Source organism: Chelonia mydas, chromosome 18, assembly GCF_015237465.2.
Source record: "Chelonia mydas isolate rCheMyd1 chromosome 18, rCheMyd1.pri.v2, whole genome shotgun sequence".
In the NCBI taxonomy this organism is placed as follows: Eukaryota; Metazoa; Chordata; order Testudines; family Cheloniidae; genus Chelonia; species Chelonia mydas.
The window spans coordinates 7083418-7100525 of record NC_051258.2 but is presented as its reverse complement, the minus strand read 5'-3'; the positions used below and the strand labels follow the sequence as shown (position 1 = coordinate 7100525).

General features: G+C 47.3%; 1 protein-coding gene across 1 annotated transcript in view; it reads right to left on the bottom strand.

The window, feature by feature from the left end:
• The window catches only part of ACTL8 (actin like 8), a 34060-nt gene extending 17391 nt beyond the window's left edge, over window positions 1–16669 (bottom strand). The window contains exon 1 of the mRNA XM_027831412.3: window positions 16553–16669. The gene's annotated coding sequence lies outside the window, so the exon portion shown is untranslated. The remainder of the gene's footprint in view (window positions 1–16552) is intronic.
• Between the last annotated feature and the right edge of the window lie 439 nt (window positions 16670–17108).

The following is a 17108-nucleotide window of genomic DNA, read 5'->3' as shown; positions in this document are numbered from 1 at the left end:
GGTTTCTGCTGCTGCATGTTAACAGGAAGACTGCAGCACTAAATGGCCAACTCAATGTGCTTTGCTTAGTATGGGAGAGGAGGGGGCTGCTGTTATGAAGGTTGCAGAAGCCAAAAGACTATGGCTTATCATGGCCACCTGCAAGCTGAGTTCTGTTGCCTGGCCCTGCGTGTGTGATCTAACACCAAAGATGCAAAATGTGACCTTGTACCAAAAAAAAAAAAAAAAAAAAATTCACATGTGCTATGTAATGTGAATCGTGTTGTTCACCGTGAAAGAGTATAGCCATTGTTGCGTAAAATTTATCTTTTTAAAAACTTCACTCCTTTTTCCTCCAGCAGCTGCAAATGTTTCAAGCCTCCCTCCTCTGTCCCAAAGGCTCTCAGATAAGGCAGTGGGGAAAAAAAATGCACGATGAAGTGTTCTGAGCTCATGCAGTCGTCCGGCACTGACAGAGCTCAGCAGATTGCGTGGAGGGACACAATAGAGTACAGGAATGTGAGGAGAGGCGATGGCAGGAAGATCAGAGGAGGCAGGAGGCAACACTGGGGCTACTGCAGGATCAAACGGACACGCTCTGGCATCTGGTGGAGCGTCATGAACGGCAGCAGGATCACAGACTGCTGCAGCCGCCCCTGTTTAACTGCCCTCCCTCCTCCCCAAGTTCCATAGCCTCCCCACCCAGACGCCCAAGAACGTGAGGTGTGGGGGGGAGGCTCTGGGCACCCAACCACTCCACCCCAGTGGACAGCCCAAGTGACAGAAGGCTGGCATTCAACAAGTTTTGAAGTAGCCTTTTCCTTCCCTCCTCCCACACCTCACCCGGGCTACCTTGTGAGTTCTCCCTATTTTTATAATCAATTAATAAAAAAACAAAACATGTTTTTTAAACAATAGTGACTATTTCCTTTGCATGCAAGCTGTGATTGAAGGGGGGGAAGAGGGCAGGTGGCTTACAGGGAATTTAGAGGCTACCGAGGGGGTGGGTTTTCATCAAAGAGAAACAAATGTGACATGGTACCCTGGCCAGTCATGAAGCTGGTTTTCAAAGCTTCTCTGATGCGCAGTGCTTCCTGCTGTGCTCTAACTGCCCTGGTGTCTGGCTGCGTGCATTCAGCGGCCAGGCGATTTGTCTCAGCTTCCCACCCTGCCATAAATGTCTCCCCCTTACTCTGAGATTGCGGAGCACACAGCAAGCAGCGACAACGGGAATATTGGTTTCACGGAGGTCTGAGCGAGTCATTAAACAGCGCCAGTGACCCTTTAAACATCCCAATGCACCTTCTACCACCGTTCTGCACTTGCTCAACCTATAGTTGAACAGCTCCTTACTACTGTCCAGGCTGCCTGCGTATGGCTTCATGAGCCATGGCATTAAGGGGTAGGCTGGGTCCCCAAGGATAACTATAGGCATTTCAACATCCCCAGGAGTTATTTTCTTGTCTGGGAAGTAAATTGCTTCTTGTGGCTTTTGAAACAGACCAGAGTTCCTGAAGATGCAAGCATCATGAACCTTTCCTGGCCATCCCACATTGATGTTGGTGAAACGTCCCTTGTGATCCACCAGTGCTTGCAGCACCATTGAAGAGTACCCCTTGCGGTTTATGTACTGGCTGCCCTGGTGGTCTGGTCCCAAGATAGGGATATGCGTTACGTCTATAGCCCCACCAGTTAGGGAATCCCATTGCAGCAAAGCCATCCACTATGACCTGCACATTTCCCAGAGTCACTGCCTTTGATAGCAGCAGCTCAATGATTGCATTGGCTACTTGCATCACAGCAACCCCCACAGTAGATTTGCCCACTTCAAATTGATTATCAACTGACCGGTAGCTGTCTGGCGTTGCAAACTTCCACAGGACTATTGCCACTTGCTTGTGAACTGTGAGGGCTGCTCTTGTATTCTTTTCAGAGTAACAGCTGTGTTAGTCTGTATTCGCAAAAAGAAAAAGGAGTACTTGTGGCACTTTAGAGACTAACCAATTTCTTTGAGCATGAGCTTTTGTGAGCTACAGCTCACTTCATCAGATGCATACTGAGCTGTAGCTCACGAAAGCTCATGCTCAAAGAAATTGGTTAGTCTCTAAAGTGCCACAAGTACTCCTTTTCTTTTCTTGTATTCTTGTGCTTCAGGGCAGGGGAAAGCAAGCCAAAGTTCCATGAAAGTGCCCTTACGCATGCGAAAGTTTCAGAGCCACAGGGAATCATTCCAAACCTTCAACACTATGTGGTCCCACCACTCTGCTCTTGCTTCCTGAGCCCAGAATTGGTGTTCCACGGCACGAGCCTGCCCCGGTAACACCATGATCTCCAAATTGCGGTTTTAGAGAAATCTGTGTTCATGTCATCAACGTGCTGCTGTCGCCTCCTCACCTGGTTTTTCAGGTGTGGGTTCTGCATAAACTGCATAATGTGTTAGGTGTTCACAATGGTCACAACTGCTGCAGTGAGCTGAACGGGCTCCACGCTTGCCATGCTATGGCATCTGCTCATGCAATCCAGGGAAAAGAGCATGAAATGATTGTCTGCTGTTGTCAGTCAACCCTCCCTCTCTCTGTGAAAGCATTTACCCATAACCACCTGGGGCCAAAAATTTGTCCCATCAGGCATTGGGAGTTCAGCCAGAATTCCAATAGGCAGTGGGGACTACAGGATAGCTACCCACAGTGCACCACTCGGAATGTCGATGCTTGCCACTGTACTGTGGATGCATACAGCTGAATTAATATGCTTAGTGTGGATGCACTCTATACAATCTGTTCCCAAAAATTGACTTCTGTAAAATCAGAGTATTTTCATTGTGTAGACATGACCTAAGATGCTGCCTCTAAGGTCCCTTCTTGTGTTAAGTGAGAGATTTCACAGCATAGGAGCAGGTTCCATTTCTGGTGTCCTTATACACAGCCAGTTAGAGGACTGGTGAGACTGGAAATCAAAGCCTTGCATTTACCCACACTGATATTTGAGGGGCATTTAAAGACAAGATGCATCTCATAGCAGCCTCTGGGCTCTTTAGTTAGAAGCGTCTGCAGGGCAAGGAAAGGGAGGGTATTTTCAATCATTTGGGCAGCCAGACTAGCTGTTCCACAGTCCCCTTGGGATCCAAGCAGCTAAGCAGGGTTAAGTCAGGTCAGTAATTCGATTCAAGAACTCAGGGCTTTGGGAAATGGTGTTGACAGTTTCAAGCAGCCATCTTCCCTTTGCAAGAACAGACTGATTTGGCAAGAGGCAGTCTGCTGTTGGAGCTGAAGTTTTGTGCCCTATCTGCTGAGGTCAAGCCTTTAGTGTAGGCTCTTTAAGGCGCAGTAGTGCCAACTCTGGTCACCTAAACCAGAGTGATTTGGTTCTGCCTACCCAGGGGTAGCCTCTCTATACAAGATTCGCTGGCTTACTGTATCCTAGGAACAGTGGCTGAGTAAATGGTCCGATGGTGCCTAGCACCCGCTGCTTTTTAAAAAAAAAAGTAGTGAGGAAACACTGATTGAGCCTGGTTGTTGGCAGGTGGGATCGAACCTGGGGCCTCTGGAGCTAAATGCATGAGCCTCTACTGCATGAGCTAAAAGCTATATGGCTCTTCATTAAGGCTGTAGAGTGGACTCATTAGTCTCCAAGTGGTCTTGGTGCCACTAGATGGACCAGGTCACCACACCCAGGAGGTGTGTGGGTTACACCTGCAGTAACCCAGCCTACAGGGAAGCCTCTTCCCACTAGGGCTGGCAGAAGATGACCCATTTGAAGCTCATAGGAATCTGTTTGGGAAAGCTATGGGAGGTGTCGATTTGACCGAAAGGGTTTGTGGCCAACACTGAAGAATGCTTCAAAAACTTGTTTGCCCCCCCACCCCAAAAAACGAGGGGAGTCTTGTTCCCAGGAGGAAATTCAGTGAAGACAAGGCAGGTTCAGACCAGCTGTATTCCTCAATCCCATTACAGGGACAGTCCTTCCTAGACACTAGGATTTTGTCTGGCTGTCAGTTCTATCTTACTAAGCTCTTGGCCTCAGCAGGCCTGTGGAGTTCTCACTCCTGCTTGTGATCACCTGGCAGCATAAGCACTAACTCCATGGGTACTCAGCACCCACTGGCAGCCAGCTCCTCCCCTCCCAGCACCTCCCTACCCACTGCAACCACCTGCTCTGCAGCATGCAGGAGACATGGCAAGGGGGTAAGAGGGAGGAGCAAGGGCCAGGTGTGCTCAGGGGAGGGGTCAGAATGGGGCAGGAAGAGGTGGGGGCAGGGCCTGGGGGAGCACTCCCAGCACATAAACTTGCTGTGTATGCCTGGGACTCTGGAGGAGTCCCTTCACCTTCTTGCACTATGCCATCTATTACACAAGCCAGCTGCTCAAGAGAGTCACCCATGAAGGGGCTGCAGCGATACTGACCACCTTGCAAACCTATAGAGCACATGGGAATGAGATTGCAGTGCCATTGGGATAGGCCTCCCGACAGCATGGAATGGGAGAACCAAGGAATCTCACACCAGATTTTCCTACAAACTGGGAGGCTGCCCGGCCACAAGATCCTTGGCACTCACTATCCCAGTGAGAGTGAGCCTGACAAGAGCCTAATCCCCATTATGCATGTAATATTCTAAGAGCCCTGCCCCACTGAATGTCTGGGGATTGTGTGTCCAATAGCCAATTGACTTATTAATACACCAATAATGGCTGGGAGATTGTGGCTTTGATAAGTGCAGCTGAGGTCAACTGCATTAAGAAAATGTAATTAGACGAATAAATTCTTGGCAATTTTTTTTTTTTAAACTCTCTCAAGAGAGGGAGCATCTTACGGTGCCTCATTAGCTACAGAAGCCACAGATCCCAAGCGCTGGCAGAAGGCCAGGAGAATGCGCTGGTGGATTTTACACTCGTTAAGTTGGACATAAGCATGTGTTTGTCAGGGAGGGGAGGTCTTTCCCACTAGTACTGTTTATTTCCTAAGTGCCAAAGTCCAGCAGGGTGCTGTGTTCGTTGCTAGATTCTAGAAGGTGGTTAATAGGGACCCAGCTTCATCTGCTCCTGCCTGGCCTAATTTGCCATTAGTTGTAGCTTGAAAAGCACCTCCGGTTTGTACATAATGCAGAGAAGGCTGAACCCCCTGCAAGGACTAGCTCTTGCATGGAAATGAAATATTCCTGACCAAAAAACCCTCTATTTACTGATCTCTGTACCACATGCTTTCCAGCCTACTTCCTCTTGCATCCCCACCTTCCAGCAGCAACAGCAGGGAAGCTACTTCCTTGATGTGTCAGGAGTGGACCACAGGTCATGACTCCATCCCAGCAGTGGGCAGGCGAGTGATTTTAACGAGATGCGTGCCTGAGGCAAGGTTTGGGATAGCAGGATTGATTGCATTGCTTAATATTTCATAAGCATCTGCTGGTGAAGCTCTCCCCCCTTGCCTCTCAGGAGTTCTGGGTGAGCTTTCCAGAGCATTCTTTCTGCAACCTTCACTCAACTCCACTCCCAGGCAGCCTGGTCTATAGAAGGTTTTACTGCTCTCATCTCTGTAGTATTATTTGAGCACCTACAGCAGTATATTAAGCATTGGGACTAATTGGTCACCTGCTTGGTTCTCTCCTTGGGGAGACACATGTGCAGGGGAAGTGTCTTGTTTGGAAAGCATGTGGTTTTAAATAGAAACGTGTTAGAGCCTTAGTGCATCCCTTTACCAGGGAGGGAGTGGGTGTATGCCCTGAAGTCCAGCTTTTGAAACAATGAAGCCTGATTAAAACAGCTGCTTAATATCCCACTGCAGTGACTAGGACCCTCTTCCCGTCAGTTTTAAGCTTTGGAGCAGTCAAAGCAAAGACTCTTGCACTGTGTCCTATTTAGCTGGACTTGCATTCCTGCTGACCTGTTCCACCAGATTAAGGTGCAATATAGCAGAGATGTTCATGGCAAAGGTGACTGGTGTAATGTCAGTGGAAGATTTGCCATCATGTGAGATATTTTGGTGGAGACAAGAGGTCCAAAGCACGATCTAGCTCAACTGCACGTTCACACTGATGCAGGGAATACTGGGTGACAATACAGCCTGTGGTCCTGGAGTATGAACTGGGTCCCCTCTTTTTGCAGGGTAGAGATCTTGGTGGGTAAGGGAGACGGCTCTCCAAATCCTGTAGGCCAATGTGGCTGCAGAATCATACAAGCACATAGACAGCCCCCACTTAAGCAAGTGTTTGGTAGCCTGACTGCTTCCAAGGATAACCAGCAGTCATGTCCCTTTGTTTATAGGCTGGCACTATGAAGGGGTGTTCCCTTATCACTGACTGCCAGAGGGAGCTGGTTATGAAGAACCCCCTCCTCAACCCACATGTTTTGTACAGCATCATGGCATGTTTCTTATTGTTACTACAGTACTAGGCTATCTGGGCCTCCCTGGGAGCATAAGGAACCATCTTTCCAGCAATTGCTTTGTCCATGGCAGCTGCTGCCCTTCTCCAGTGGGGTCTATTTAACAGGACCAGGCAGATGTCCCATTTGAAGACTTGCGGTTAGAATATTACCTAGCTTCAGGACTGACAAGAGGGGACAGTTTTATCAGGGCCCTCCCCCCAGCTCAAATCTGGGCCTGTGGGAAAGTAGGGCCTCACCCATTCCTAGACAGTGTATCAGGACCCCAAATCTCTCAAAGGGCTTGTCGAACTCTTAGCTCAGAGGACTGAAGTCAATATTGTCATCCCATTTTACAGATGACCAAATGGTGGCACAAGATAATGACTTGCCCAAGGTCATCCAGATGAACCTAGAGCTCATGCAATGTACTAGTGCCTGAGCCTCTAAGTCCTAGTCAAGTACTCTATTAGGCCACACAGCGCCTCCAGGGTAGGACAGGAAGCAGTTACTCTGTCTCTTATCTGTTTTAGATTGCAAAAGGCCCTTTGCCACCAAGTGTGGCCAGCATCCAGAATTACTCTGGCCTTAGAGGCATGGAATGAATCCCAAATGTGTCAGCAGTTTGACAGAAATACTCCAGAGGTTAAAGTCAGTAGCCCAGTAAGACTAAAGTGAGGGAATGTGAGTCTGAGTGAATGGGTCTTGTATGTGAATGCTCTGACTATTGGACAATCCTGCTGAGTCCTCCCTAGATCTAGGGCAGAGAAATTGCTTTCCAGAGACACTGTGGTGATCAGTTTCATCTAGTGTGCCATGCAGTGTTTTTAGCCAGGGCACAATAGCCCAGGACCAGACCATGCAATTGACTGGCTGCAGACTGGTCTTGTTTGTCAGTATGGACAAGGAAACAAGTAGCCAAACAGCTTAAGAGGTGAGATGTCAAACACCCAAGTACAAGTTAATGCTTCAAGCATTAGTAATGCACGTTAAACAGCGTGTTCATTTAGCTACGACACGAGGAGGTGGCAAGACTGAGTAGGAACTGCAGGCTTATGCTCGGAGCAGCTGTGGTTAATGTGATGGCAAGTGTTGCCTTCACACAATTGTCGGAACCTGTACTAGGCTGTCTGAGTGTTCAGATCAGAGCATGCCATGTACAGCTGCTGACACCATTGCGAATGCTCCAGGCTTTCACATACTGCTGCCCTCTGAGCTCAGCCAACCCTCAAGTCAGCCAGTTCAGCTTCCCAGTTATCCCACGGTTATGTCTCCACTACAGCTGGACTTGGCATGTCTGCTTAAGTGTTTAACAAGACAGGGGGAAGTCTGATCTCAAGGTAAGGAGTGATTGTAGACTAGACAAAAGCTCCAAGCCAAGCTGCCTATGAGCCCAAGCTATGGTTACAGATCTATGCTGAAAGTCCTAGTTAATGTTCATTCACTAGGACAGAAGTGAATCAGGTCAGAGATCAAGGTGTTGCTATCATTCTCCCAACTTCCTCAGCTGAGGGGGCTTCTGCCATTAGTAAGGCCAAGATAGGATCCCATCTGTTGTCCCACTGTCCTGGTGAAGTGGAAAGCATCCAGCTTAAGCTGACTGCAGTTAGCCTATTCCTAGGTAAGGCTGCTTTCCTGAACTCACATTTAGTTGTGTAGCAGAGCCATTGAAGGGTGTGCTATTGAGCTTTCAGGACACTGGGTAGTTCCCTTGCAACAGATGGTATTGCAGCCTACCTACTTAACATGCACCCATGCGAGAGAGAGATGTAGTGTGCTCAGTGCAGACATTTGCACCTCTAGCTGCTAGAGAGCAGAGTAGCAGCTGCCACAGACAGCTGTGTGGGGAGCTGTACCAAAAACCTCTAGGAAGAGCCTGGTGTGTTATGCAGAGTGCTCACAACCAGTGGTTCTCCTGTTTGAATTCTTCCATTACCAGCTCTGCTTCAATAGGTAAGGAACCAACACTTTCCTGGGATGTTGTCTAAGTCAGCAGTTAAAATGCAACCCAAGAAGTCCTAGTATTTTCTGACCACAACCGTTCCAAGGACAGTGCTGTATTGAAAAGCCACTTCTGCATGAGGGAGTGTCCTTCTGGCAGACCTTTGCCTTGACAAGCCCCAGCCGCTGGAGTCTAGGACAAGGGGCACACGTCTGCAGGACTGTTTGAATGAACTTGAAGATAGTGTTCAAGTTGCATTGAGGGAAGACAGCTGCCCTGGCTCACCCTGTACCTAGGCAGCATGAATTAATTCAGTCCTGAACTCTAGATTGATCACCTCACTTAATCAAATTAAGAACAAACGAAATAATGACAGCTGTGGTGGAATTATTATCTGCAGTAAGGCATCTCAAAATTTATGAAGTGTAATAAAAACCATATCTTTAACTGTCAGTTAAATCACACTTAAAATGCTCTGTGTGCCTTTTTCATTGAAAGTCAATTGGAAGGAAAGGAAGAGACCTACCCTGGAGCTTATGGATTGGTTTTATCCAGGGTTTGGGAGGATACATTCAACAACTTGCCACATTGGAAGCAAGAAGCCCCTACTAGCTTAAGCCAACTAGTGGGGCATGCTTAGCTGGACCACTGATCCTGGAATCTCCACCAATTTAGTCCTGTAGCATTCCCAAGGAATATATATTTGCACATTTCTAGACCCCATAATGCAGGCCAGTTGTGGTCTCCCTGTGTTGCCAAGATTTAAGCTGTAGTTTGAGTATACCACTTGGTTTGCTTTTGGTTGGTTAGTCTTGCTAGTTTGCAAGTGTCAGCCATGGAGTCTAGTCAGGGCAAGTTCTACTGTAGTTTGGTTTTTGGGGCACCTAGTCTCAGGTATCAGAGCCCTTGTCTTGAGTTAAGGGGCTTGAGAGTACTTGAGACAAGCATCCAAGAGTTGTGCTTAGCCTTAAGCATTTTGTTCTAGGCAGACTACTGAACTCAAGGCTTCTCCCCCAGAGGGTGTGTTGCTACCAATGACACAGAGTGGTTAAACTTTGGTTCTTTAGATCACTGTACGAACACTGAAGCCTTGGCTATACAGCTATGTCCAGCATTGCCTTCTTACCGATAGAAAGAGGTAGCCAAGGAGTTTGTTCTAGTCCTGACTTTGGGAAGAAACTTGGCGTTAGCATGCTAGAACACCTTGCTAGGATCTACAGTAGACACTGCAAGCAGTACTCCAGTTTGGGCCACAGGCCAGGTAGACAGAGCTTTGTTACTAGGATTGGTAGTCTACAAGTTGCAAGTTCATGTTGAAAGTGACCTGTGTAGGGTAGGGGTAAAGATGTTCTTGTGCCTTTGGCTACTTTAGCCAAAAGAGCCTGGAAGACGCCATACATCCTGATGGGAGGGAGGAAGAACAGGGAAAGCCTGTTTTTCATATTAGAAGTTCAGGTCCCATCTCATTAAAAATGGCTATGAGGTGATGTCGTAGCAATCATTCAATGATCACTTTTGAGGTGAGCAAGAACTTAAGGTGTTTATTGCTGGTAATGTCTTGGAGGAGGATGTCGTCTTGTTAGAGATTTGCAAAAAGAAAAGGAGTACTTTTGGCACCTTTTTAGAGACTAACCAATTTATTTGAGCATAATGCTCAAATAAATTGGTTAATCTCTAAAAAGGTGCCAAAAGTACTCCTTTTCTTTTTGCGAATACAGATTAACACGGCTGTTACTCTGAAACTTGTTAGAGATTCAGCACTCAGTCCTTTGATTATGGTGAGTTTGCAATACATGTTGTACAAGACCCCTTAACAAGTCCTCCATGCCCACAGTTGGCTTTCTTGAGGTTTCCAAAGTAGACTAAGCAAGAAGGCCCTTCCAAACTCTTCCTACATGGAAGAGTTGGGTTGCTGCCTTCAGAATAGCATGACCAGATGTCCCAATTTTATAGGGACAGTCCCAATATTTGGGGCTTTGTCTTATATAAAATTCCTATGACCCCCAAACCCCAGTCCCGATTTCACACACTCTGGCCACCCTACTTCTGAAGTCCTTTGCAGGCTACCATTAGAGATGACACTGGGCAATGATATCTATAGGTTCCTGAAGCCATCATGTTTGCTTCCATTTCTTCTAGAGCATCCAATGTCCAAGCCTGGGGCAGAGTGGAAGAATTTCCTGTTCAGTTATCTTAGGACTAGCAAGTCCAAAGACCCTTCATGATTTAGTTTAAAAGCCTTTCAGAGAAATCCATGTGCTGGGCCATCTAAGTGTGATCTGTTGCAGCAAAAGTTTCAAAAGAAGCTGAAGTCACAGGAGACCACAAGACAGCGTTACAAGGAAGTCCTGAACACTTGATATATGCTGATCAAAATTCAGCCTCTCCACACATGTAGGAAACCCTCAATTGCTCTAGAATCAGAGGAAATTGCTCAGGGCAGACACTGGAAAAGTCACCAGAGTGGTAATGGAAAGATTAAGAGCCATTTGCATACTAAGGACAAATTTTAAATAAATAGCTTTAAGAGGGGAGGCTTCTGTAGCAGTGAGAAGAGCTGACAGCTGATGGAAGCCAGGTGGGTGTATATTGTAAGAAACTTTAGAGTCAGACAGTCTCTTTATGTTCATTGTTATGCCTCACTGCATCAGTCACTTGCGACAGCACTATTAGGCTTTGCCCGAGGAGGTGGGCAGGTACCCACCTGCTGAGTCAATGTGCTTCCAATTGCAGCAGCTTTGGCATGCAGTGGATGACACAGCCCTGCCTGCTCTCCTATCCTCCCCCTTCTAGACAGGCACACGTCATTTACACTGGCGTGCCTAGGATGGCCGCACCACACCATTGTGCCCACTGCCAAATGAGCATTTGACTCAGTGAAGTGACCAACTGCTGGCCAGAGAGTAAACAGACCAGCAAGGTCCAGGGAGTACAGGCACTGGAAGCCAAACTATTAAGTCATGCCTTGGCTTCTGCTTTGCCGTCACCACGGCATCAGGAGAACTCCTATAAGCTTAGGGGGACAATCAAGCCCAGCGCTTTACCACATCCATGCTAGTGGTTACTTGTATCTGGAAGTACGTTCTACGTTCACCTGCCAGCTCAACGGTGTTTAACTAGTTACAGCTAAATCCTCGGAGAGTTACAGACACCAGGGCTATGCACTGGCCAGTCAGCCACACCCCTCATTTGGGGCCAGGAGTACAAAATCCAGCAGCAGAAGCGAAAAAGCAAATATAGTAGCATGTTAAACATAAACTACTAAAATAAAGGGAAAGCAGCATCTCTCTTCTGCATAGAGAAGTTTCAAAGCTGTATTAAGTCAATGTTCAGTTGTAAACTTCTAGAAGAGCCACCATAATGTTTTGTTCAGCATTACAGACGCCTTGGTAATGGAGGTTGTTTGTAACTGAGGTTCTATTGTACTTGTGTTGTAACAGCACCTCCAGCAGGTTCCTATTGTGTATTCCCAGCCTCAGAACTTAAAGCCCCAATAGGACAAGACAAGAGGAAGTAGCCCCATTTTACAGACCGGGGACAGAATGAGGGGACTTGCACTGTTATACAGGAGTCTATGGCAGCTGAACCCAGACCTTCCGAGGCCCAAACCAGCATCTCCAACCACAAGATCACCCTTTCTCAGCAAGGAGAGTACAGGACCACTTCTACCGTCCTGGAGTAGCTTTAGGACTGGCAAATGCCAAGAACCTAGCCCTATTACTCCAATGTAGAGCTGGGTAAATCTCCCCCCTCCATTATTTCTCAAGCAAAATAACCAAAACAGATTCTTAAACGTGTCAGTGCTGCTGAGTTAGCGTTGGCTTCAGCCAGTTTTGTTAGAAGCCTCCTAGATGTTGGTAATGTTGTGTTGAAACAGGCTTCAGACAAAAATCAATGTCAAGATTTCCTTTAATCTGGTCAAAAAAGGGTTTTTAAATGGAAATTTAAAGAGTGTGGTTTGTCTGAAATTAAGGGTTTTATTTTAATTATGCCAGCAAGACTTGTATACATCTCTACCCCTTTATTCTCTTCCCCACCAAGGCAGGCATACACCTTTTAAGATTCAAATACTAGTTTCCTTGGGTAGGAAATATATTGGCAGATCACCACAAGACCTCCATCTGCTTAAAGGAGTCCGCTTGGCTAAAAAGCTTTATTTCTACTGCTTTCGGTCCTTCCAGACATCCCCCAAAGTAAGGGGAGAGTCAAAAAAATGAAAACTCGCAGTTGCAGACAATTAGGTGGTGTGAAAGGCAGCAAAAGCTTGTGGGAGCATGGAATAAAGAGATGGTTTAAAGATTAGCAAAGTCTTGAAGTGACCAGACCACAGGCTAGGCTGTTCATTGGGGACGGGTAGCAGAGCTTAGGGCCAATAGAACCTGGTACTGCTCTTCGCAACCACCGAGAAGAGCAGCTCAGCACAGAGAAGAGCTTCAGGAGGAAAGCCAAGCACCATGCTGCTCAGTCAAGCCTAAACCTCCACTGACACACAGCTCTGCAATTGCATCAGTGCGTTAAGAGCACACTGACTATTCGGGTTTCAGAGTAGCAGCCGTGTTAGTCTGTATTTGCAAAAAGAAAAGGAGGACTCGTGGCACCTTAGAGACTAACCAATTTATTTGAGCATCAGCTTTCGTGAGCTACAGCTCACTTCATCGGATGCATGACTATTCAGTTTTACATACAGTCCTCATACACCCATTACAATAGTACTGCATTGGCATATGTACCCTCAGCTCCCAACATGACTGCTTTAATGGGCTGCTGTCTGTAGCACCTAAGGGCCACAGGTCTGCTCTCCCTTTCCACACACCTCCTGGAAGGTGTAGGAGAGCTTAACAATGGGTACCTCATGAAGGCACTTTCCCCTACAGACCTCAAGTTCTCAGGAGGCCCAGGGAGATCTCCCACTACATGCTGTCTCCTGAGCCGCACCTTCCCTCCCCCTATCTCCAGCACTCAGCAGAAGCAAGGACCTATTCTCATTTGACTCTGGAGGAGTGTAGAAAGCTTTCTCTACTTCCTGTCATGCACCTAGCTATTCCAGGTCCTGTCCCCTCAAGGGAACTTCCTAAAGTCCAGGAGACCCAGGCCCTCACCTGTATGCCAGTTTCTTTACATGCTGCCAGAGTCAGAAGTATTTACTACATTCCAACTCATGTCAAGTTAGGGGAATCACTGCTGAGATCCTTGGCCTTCTAGAGCATTCAACAAAAGGACAAGCCACATTCCATTCTACAGAGTTGCCAACTAGATCCTTCCTAATCCAGAATCTTGGCACCTGACATTGCAGCAGGGGATAAAGCAGACAGAACACAACTGGATATTCAGGCAACATGCTGAGCCTGTACTTTGGAGTCCAAATGCAATTCGAGAAAGCCCTTGAAGCCTTGATCTCTGCTAGTCTCCTGGAAGTAGACTTAAAGTGGGCCACCAGACGCACTGCTGACCATACCATGGTCTGAACATTTGGTTGCTTTTTCCCCTCCTAGTGGTGTGCTCAGAAAGGTAAAGAACACCTTCTGTTAAAACTCATGTTATCCTGGCAATGAACACTTGCTTTCTTTGGAGAGCCCTGTCAAAAGCCAGCTTGTTTAATGGAAGAGTGGGTAAACTGAAAGCTAGTTTTAACCCTCCAGTATTAGAGGCAAAGTTCACTTCTAGGAATGGTTGGCAAGAATCTCTCATTTAGGTAACAGGCAGATGCAGCACCCAGTAGTTGGACATCAGTCCACTATTGCATTGTCTAGGCTAGGATTTAAGGTGTGATCTTAGTACCTTATAATTGACATAGAATATCCAGGTTGGAAGAGACCTCAGGAGGTCATCTAGTCCAACCCCCTGCTCAAACCAGGACCAATCCCCAATTTTTGCCCCAAATCCCTAAATAGCCCCCTCAAGGATTGAACTCACAACCCTGGGTTTAGCAGGCCAATGCTCAAAACACTGAGCTATCCCTGTCCCCCCCCCCCCCATGTCTTCACCACGGTTGTGGAGATTTAGACAAGGCACACAGTAAGATGGGCAAGTTAGAGCCCACATTTCCTCATTGAGCTTGTGTTATTTCACAAGTATGGATGTTGGTCATGAACACTCAGTCTAGTCTAGGAACTAGACACCATTCAGTCCTGGTCTGGATAAGGCCTGATGAATGGTTAAGGGGAATTACTACCTGACATGGTACTGCATCAGTCATACCATGCCTTTGGAGATTCTTGACCACTGGTCTAGCAACTCCCTGCGTTGGTAGTTTAAAGGGAAGCAGCCCTTCTTGTTTCAAGATGTAAGCCAAGATCACCAACTTGGTCACTAGTCAAGAGCATCAGTCTGTATTCATGTACATCTGTAGAAATAACATGTCCATCCCAAGTTCAGGCACCCCAGAATGACATGGGCTCTTCCCATGTAAACCCCACCCCCAGTTCCTCTCCCTACCCACCCTAAAGAAAAGAAAAAAGACAACTAAGGGTCAGACTATTGGTGACTTTGCTCTAGGACAGTCACTGCCAGCTGGCCACAAGATCAGGGATTTACATGTTACTGTTTCCTGTGTGCACTAAACCTTTGCAGCTACACTGGGGGTGTGCAAGACATTCCACACCCTCTGAAGTGTTCAGGTTAGATGTTACAACCAGGCAGACAATTCCATTAAAAAATTAACAAAACCAGGACCTATTGAAGTGTTTCAACAAACAGTGAGGGAGAGACCAACCACCCCCATTCCCTCACCTCTAAAGTTAACCACAACTGTTTCCACAAACGCCACTGTTGACAAAAATGTCATTTTGGTTTTGGGGGCAGGCGGGGTGGGGATTGGAACAGTTGACTGATCAGTCTTTGCTGATTGGGCCACACTTCAGGGTACCTGAATGGGCCACACTTCTCTGTACTGAATAGCACTTTCCCTAAGTGTTTGAAAGTGACTAGGCTGCAATTCCTGCCCTGTTTGGTGCAGAGGAGGCAAGCCAGATGAAGACTTTGAAGCGCAGCACCACTCAGAAAAGAGATCACGGGGTTACAAGCTTTTGTCTCACCTTCCCTAACAGCAACACAAGACAGGTTATTTCCTAGCAGCTGGTGGGGCCCTGAGTCCAGCAGCCTTCTGACTCTCTCATGCCACCCCTATGGAGTGCAGAGCAAGTTATGTTCAGTTCTACACCTGCAAACCCATTGTCTCAACGAGCAGAGACAGGGCTCGGTTTGATCCTGCAGTTAGAATTTGGTCAATGCTTCAGACAGACCACAACCAAGCCATCTATGTGTCCTCTCTCCAGGGAGGGAGAAAGAGTTGCACTCCCTCATTAAAACAATCAGAAAGAACTCAATCTGATCATTCAGAAACAAGGTTTATGGGTGGTGGTTCTCTTTTTTTTTGCAGGGGAGGGGGGGGCGGTAGCTACTTTTCACAGTTTATTGTTGCACTTTAAATTCAGAAAAAGCTGCAGCACACAAGGGGTTAACCATCCAGCCCATCATTAAGCAATTCAAATGAATCTCTGCCTTGTTTTGGACGTCTGCCCTTCTGCAGCTCAATCAAGTTAAATAAGCAATTGGAGCAGGTGAAGGACACAAGCTCCTTGAATCATTAGGAAGGAAAACAAGTGCTGAAGTGCCTTTCCCAGGCAGGTTTAAGATTTCCTTTGCCCTCCTAAGGCTACAGCACCAGCTGGATGCAGTGGAATGAATCCCCCAGCCCTCTTTAGAGAGAGGATGCTTATTGACCAGCTAGACTACAGTGCAGGCAAGAACCAAGCTGCTCTAACCAGAGTGCTTATGTGCCACAATCTACTTAGCACAGGCCACTAGCCAACAAACAAGGAACCCAAGCCAGCTTCCAGGTAGGCTGCAATTCCCTGGAGGAGGCAGCTAAGAGGGCATATTAGACACATGCTGACCTAGTTCCAGAAACTAATCATGGAGCATCTCACATAGCTTCACACAACACCACTGGCCAAGCTTGTCCTCAGACTGAGTCTTACACACAGAGCTCCAGTCAGGCAAAGATTTCCAACAGGAGGGAGGAAAGAAACATTTCCTAGCAATTCTTAGGATACAAACCAGGGCTTGATCAGTCTTAGTAACTAATATTCCCACCTGCATAGTCTCATTTAAAGGTGAAACCCAGACATCTGCAGTTAAGAAGGTAGATCGGATGCCACTGGAACAAACTAGGCTAATAAATCACATGCAAAGAAACTTACAGCCTCTGCTCAGTGAGCAGCCTTTTCCCCAGGCCCTCCACAACTGAAGACAGAGACTAAAACCCACTCCTTACCTGCTCAGATGCCCTCACAAGGAATGGAAGGATAGCCTCACCCCCAGCCCAGGGGCCTGCTTTTATACAGTTAGTCTAAGAGGGCCCCGCCTCTCTCTTAAAGTGCCAGTGAACCCCGTTCCATCTGGCTACCACCACCATCTCCATTGCCTTCCTTCCCTGTTGTGTCTACTTCTAAGGCAGAGACTCTGCTGAACGTAGTGGAGCAGCAGTGTGGCCTAGGGAATAGGGCTGGCCCTGAGGAAACTTGGCTTCCATCCCGTCCTTGCTGTGCGACCTTGGGTGAGTCGCTCTGTGCCTCTGTTTCCCCTCCCACCCTTTGTGTATTTAGATTGTGAGCTCCTCGGGGCAGGGACTGTGTTTCATTGTGCGTGCGTGCAGCGCCGAGCGCAGTAGAACCTCAAAGTGTAACTGTAATACAAATAATAGTATTGAACCCACATGCTCATCGGCCAAGGCTGGGGAAGCTGCTCTGGACACTAGACAGTCCCTCCAGTGGTAATTAAACGCCAGCCGGGAAACGAGTGGCAGAGGATACAAACTGATACCGCCACCT